A 6,671-nucleotide genomic window follows, 5' to 3' on the forward strand; every position below is an offset into this window, starting at 1 on the left:
TCACACTGATAAAATGCTAAGTTCTTCTCTTTTCTGTCACTTTTATCAGTGACTAAGTTGTCTAAGAAATTTCTTCCTGAATTTCAGAGTTAATAGTTCAATTCATCAGTGTCTTATAGATCCTAACTTTCTTTCCTTTTAAGGCATTGCAGTGTATCTCCAACCATGTTAACATTTTTTAATAATGTAAAGGTTGATACAGTCAGGAATTATTTAGGTGGCTGTGGTAGTTCTAAATTCTGTCTCAAAATTCTTTAATACTTCTCCCTTCCAAAACTGGTACCTACTTCTACTCCTCTTCAGAGGAGGCTGTACTTACGGACTCATTTCTGGTGAATATAATGTGACGGAAGTGACAGACAATCTCTGAGACTAGGTTATACAATGAATCATTGAATTTCCTCCCAGATCTCTCTCTCGGATCATTTGCACTGGGAGGAACCAGATTCCGTATCAGTCCTATGGAGACGTTCATGTGGTGAGGAACTGAGACCTCCTGGCAATGACATAAAATGTATTTTGCTCGTTTAATCATTCTTTCATTTGATATTTATCATGCATATCCTATAGGTAAAACACTCACTTATTAGTTAATTATGAGTGTTATTGAAAGGTTTTAAGCAAGAAAGAAATGATTTCGATTGGGTATGGGGAGGTGTGATCTTTTTATAAGGCAAATTGGTTTATATCATTATTCTGCTTAGAGCCCATCAGGGATTATCATTGCACTAAGAACGAATTACAAACTCCTTAAACTGGTTTATACATTGCCTGCCCACCTGTTTGGCCTCATCTCAAATAACTGTCATCATCATCCACTATAAAGCTATACCAGCCATTTTATTTTCCTCAAACAAGTCAAGCTGCATCCTCAACTTGTTCTTCCTCCTCATTGTTCTTCTTCTCTCATTTAGGTCCAAGACTATATGTCATCTCTTTAAGAGGGCTTTTGTGATCCCACAATCTCATGGAGTCACAGTTTCTCTTTTACGTAACCATTTTCCCATTCTGCTGATAGCACTTATTGCTATCAAATATTTTATCTACCTATTATTTATATTTCCCTATTTAAATGTCAGTTCCAGCCTAGCAGAGTGCTTAACTGTTGCATTTACTACTGTATTTCTGCGATTGAGAGCAATAGGCCACAGTCACTGCTCACCAATTATTTTTTAATCAATGAGTATATAAATAAATGAATGCATGTTTGAATAATAGGAAACATAAGACTCATTGATAATTCCTATATTATTGACTTGAGCAAACAGATGAAAAATGGCGTTACTTAAAGAGACTGAAGACTAAAGGAGAAAAAGTTATGAGTGTATAAGAAATCAATAATTTTGGTTGACTCATATTAAGTTTCATATCGCTATTCGATATCAAAGCAAAGATATCAAGTTGTCAGGTAGTTACCACTCTGGCTTTCAATGGTAAACCTGAGGATGGAACAAAAGCAACAAACATTCAAACTTTTCCTGTGCCATTTATAATAATAACAACAATCAGAAAAATGAATACATGTGTGTGTGTGTGTGTGTGTATATATGTATAGTAAAATAGTCTGGCCCACTAATGTATTAATGGGGGCTATATACTACTTTAAGTTTTATTAAGACTAACTCATCTAATCTCAACAACTTCACTTTAGCAGACACTGTTTCTATTTCATTTTATACAATTCAAGAAATGGAAAAACCAAGAGCCTAAATAGCATGCCTAAAGACACAGTGCTAATAATTTGTGAATATATGATTGAGAGTCAGGCAATCTGATTTTATAACCCACATATTAAAAAAGCTATTTTATTTTAGATTCGGGGGTACATGTGCATGTTTGTTACATGGGTATATTGTGTAATGGTGGGGATTGGACTTCTAATGTCCCCATTACCCAAATAGTGAACATTTTATCCAATAGTTATTTTTCAGCCCTCACTCCTCTCCTTTGCTCCCTGCTTGTGGAGTCTCTGGTGTCTATTATTTCTATCTTTATGTCCATGTGTACCCATTGTATAACCTATATTTTTAACCATGATGGTGAATAAAAAGAAGAGAGGTAAAGAATAAGCTTGAGGTTGCTCTGATATTAGGAATAAACCATATAGTAATATAAAGAAGAGGCAAAAAGCAGAGGGGAAAATTAAGTAGAAAAACACAATGTGTTTTCTCAAAATTTGAGAGAAAATAATAATTCCAGAAGAAGAAAGAGATCATTTTTGTTAGTTATTTCTGAGAGCTGTAAAAGAGAAAGATAGAAAAGTCTCCACTGATTTTCAAAGTAGATTCAGGTAAAAAAAAAATAGAGGCTGGTGAGTGGTGGTCTCCTGAAGAGCAATCTCTTGTGATATGGAGTAGGTGAAAACCCAAAGAGAGCATTAAGGGAGAGTAGAAAGTGAAGAAGTCAAGAGTGATATTTTGCGTACACATAAAATAATAAATAAATAAATATTATGGCCAAGTGGAATTTATCCCTAGCATGTGAGGCTGGTTTAACATGTGCTAATCAAACAACGTAATACATTATTTTAATGGGACCACAAAAAAAATCACATAGTCATCTCAATTGATGTGGAAAAGGCACTTGAAAAAGTTCAACATCTTTTCTTGATAAAAACTCTAAACATTTCAGGTATAGAAGGAAAGTTTCTCAACACAATAAAAGTCATTTATGTAAAATTATAATTTTGTAATATTATAATTATTACAGAAAAACTGAAAGGTTTTCCACTAAGATCCAGTACAAGGCAAGGATGTCCATGGTACTATATGCAAGAATAATCCAAAAATCACACACACACACACACAGAGACAGAGAGAGAGAGAAAAAACTGTTCACACTAATAAATTTAAAGAACACAAAATCAACATAAAAAAATGAGCAGTTTTATACACAAATAACAACCTAATTGAACAAGAAATCATGAAACTATCTCATTTATGATGGCATTAAAATACCAGAAATATATTTAACTAAGGAAGTGAATGATCTGTACACTTAAACTATAAAACACTGATGAAAAAGATTGAATAAAATGAAAAATGAAAAATATTTTCATGAAAAATATAAAACTCCCAAATAGCCAAATAAATTCTGAGAACAAAAAGGTAGACATAACACTTCATGATTTAAAATTATCTTATAAAGCTATATTAATAAAAACAGTAGGTGGTTAATCCTGATTTGCATCACTACAAAGAAATACCTAAAGCTGGGTAATTTATAAAGAAAAAGGTTTATTTTGCCTCACAGTTCTGCAGGCTGTACAGGAAGCATGGCACTGGCATCTGCTCCTGGTGAGGCCTCAGGAAGTTTACAACATGGTGCAAGGAAAAGGGGGAGCTAGTCTATCAGTTGGTAAGAGTGGGAGCAAGAAGGAGAGGTAGAAGTGGTTCCAGATTTTTAAACATCCAGATCATGTGTGAACTAATTGAGCAAGAACTCACTTGTCACCAAGAGATGGTGCTAAATCTTTCATGAGGGATCTGCTCCCATGATCCAGTCACCTCCCACCAGGTTTCACCTCCAGCTTTGGGAATCACTTTTCAACATGAGAGTTGAAGAGGACAAACATACAACCCATATCAGTGTGGTGCTGGCATAAAAACAAATGCATAAAATGGTGGTACAGAACGGAGAGCCCAGAAGTAAATCCAAACATATATGGTTCAAACTAATTTTTGACAAAGATATCCAGAGGAAATAGTGAGGAAAGCATGGTCTCTTCAATAACTGGTGCGAAGCAAACTAGATTTCCACATGTGAAAGATTGAAATTGAACCCTTATCTTACCTTTTCCACAAAAACCAACTCAAAATGGATAAAAGACCAGAAAATATAAAACTCTTAGAAGAGAAAATAACGGAAAAACTCTTTTACATTGACCTTGGCAATGATATTTTAGAGATCACACCAAAACCTCAGGCCATAAAAACAAAATTAAATAAGTGAAATAACACCAAATTGAAAAACTTATGCACATCAAACAAAACAATCAACAAAATGCAATGGCAGTTTATACATTAGAGAGGATGTATTTGCAAATCATATAGCTGATAAGGGGTTAGTATTCAAACTTCATAAAGAACTCATACAACTCAATAGTAGGAAAACAAATAACCTGATTACAAAATAGGCAAAAGACATGAATAGACATATCTCCAAAGACATCAAAATCACCAACAAACATATAAAAAACCCTCAACATCACTGATCACCAGAAAATGAAAAGCAAAACCACTATGACATACCACTTCACAGGCATCAGGAGGGCTATTATCAAAAAGTCAAAAGATACAAATGTTAGACAGGGTGTGGAGAAAAAATCCTCTTGTGCACCGTTGGTGGGAATGTAGACTAGTACAGCCATTACGAAAAAGAGTAGGAAGATTTTTTTAAGAAATTAAAAATAAAATTACCATATTACCCAAAAATTCTTCTTCTGGGCATATACCTAAAGAAAATGAAATCACCATTTGATAAAGATATCTGAAATCCCATATTCACTGCTTCATTATTCAAAATAGCTAAGACATGGACACAATCTAAGTGTCTGTTGATGGATTAATGAAGAAGAAAAAAATATATATATATAAAGTAGAATTATAGACTATCATATATATAGAATGGAATATTAAATATATTTGATATAAAAATATATATAACATATAACGTATGCAATGGAATAATATAATGTTTCATCATATAATAGTGGATTCCATTATATATATAATAGAGCATTTTATATATATAATAGTCTATTCCATTATACATATATATGCATATATATAATAGAATATTCTTCAGCCTCAAAAATAAATGCAATCCTGCCATTTATTACCACATGAGAAAACTTGGAAGACATTATGCTAAATGAAATAAGCCAGACACAGAAAGCAAAACATTGCATGATTTCACTTGTATGTGAAATCTATAAAAGGTCAAATATGCAAAGATAGAGAATCAAACAGTGGTTAACAAGAGGAGGGAGTGAGAATAAGGATGAAATTGGGATACACAGATTAGAGGATATAAAGTGGCAGATATGCACGATGAATAGGTCTCGAGATCTAATGTACAACATGAGGACTATTGGTAATAAAATTGTACTATATTTAGGATTCATTCTAAATGAGCAGATTTTAGAAAATGGCTCTCGACACAAAACAAACACAAAATGGGTAACAATGTGAGATGATGGACATGTTAATTTGGCTCACTATACTAACCATTTTTGATATCTATATGTATCCCACAGCATGTTGAATATCTTAAATACACACAGCAAAATTTATTTTTAAAAGTTAAATGTATAGTATTTTATGTGCATAAGATGACAGTGATGAAGGTATTAGACTACGAGTTCCTTGAGACCAATTTACAAACCTAGGAAAATACCAGAATACTAATCAAGTGTGTGTCTCAAATTTCCAAATATGTCTTAACTCTGCAGGAATTTTTAGCCTCCCTCCTTTTCTCAACACATACTGGTCTCTGGATGAAGAGCTTTAATTTACAACCCGCCCAAAAAAAGTAGCTTGTGAGCCCCTAAAATAAAATGTTGCTTGTTTCCTTTAATTTTTTAGGGTATCTAAAGTTGCACTGATTAAATATTAAATAATAACAGCAACTCAAAAATGAATGTGAGAATGTGATTTCCAACTTGGGTCCCACAGGTAATTCAACATATCCTTTCAAGCGGGAAATCTTTTTGTTTCTCTTCTGTAGCACAAGGACATTGTGCCTTAACCTACTAAAATAAAACAAACCAAGAAAGAGAAAAGTAGCAATTGGGGGGGGGGGGGAGACATGATTCTTATCTTTTCAGCATTTGTGACTTAACTGTATAATCCCAGACCCCTTGAAAGTCACAGAAAGAAACCTGCTTAGCCTAGAAAACAGCAGCAAATTGTTGGAAAAGGGCTTTGGTGGGGGATGGTTAACAGTTCCCATTGCATCACGGTTGTAGGCTCTGTCAGATTTTAACAATGCCAAGACATCTACCAAAACAAAATGAAACAAACAAAACAAAAATCTCTCAGCAAACCTGCAATGGTGGGCACCACCTTTTTATATGTCAGCCAGAAATACATTCTATGAAAGATACTTTAAATAGATTTTTGTTATTGGTATTCAAACTGCAAAGTATTATCTAGGAAAGAAGTATGTTTTGTATACATAGCAACAAGCAAATTAGAAGGCGTTTTTCTTACTTAAATTGTCTGATGAATCGGGAACCATACAGAATACAACTTGAAGAAGAAAGCTAACCATAATGCATTATTCATTACCTTGATTGAAAATACTAAATCTAAAACAAGAAGTTAAAAATAAAAGTTAATGTCTTTTTAAAACAAGTCAAGAATGAAAATATTGGTAGAGTTTGTTGAATCCCAAAGGCAGAATGGTGCTTAAAATCTGTTGCTAGTACTTATGTTGGTTGTATCAATGTCATTGCCACCTGCATATGTCTGTTTATGCCATTGTGCCCATGTACCGTGTGTCTGCCCTGTACTTTTGGAATAAATTGCTCTATTTCCTGAAGCAACCATTATATAGCAAATGATTGCTCAATATATCACCAAGGCCCAAAGAAAGAATATGCATACAACTCAAAGCCATCTGCTATTCCAAATGCCATTTATAGAGTAAACAAGGATTGATTTAATCTG

The sequence above is a fragment of the Colobus angolensis genome, unplaced genomic scaffold (genome assembly GCF_000951035.1).
Source record: "Colobus angolensis palliatus isolate OR3802 unplaced genomic scaffold, Cang.pa_1.0 Scaffold80, whole genome shotgun sequence".
In the NCBI taxonomy this organism is placed as follows: Eukaryota; Metazoa; Chordata; class Mammalia; order Primates; family Cercopithecidae; genus Colobus; species Colobus angolensis.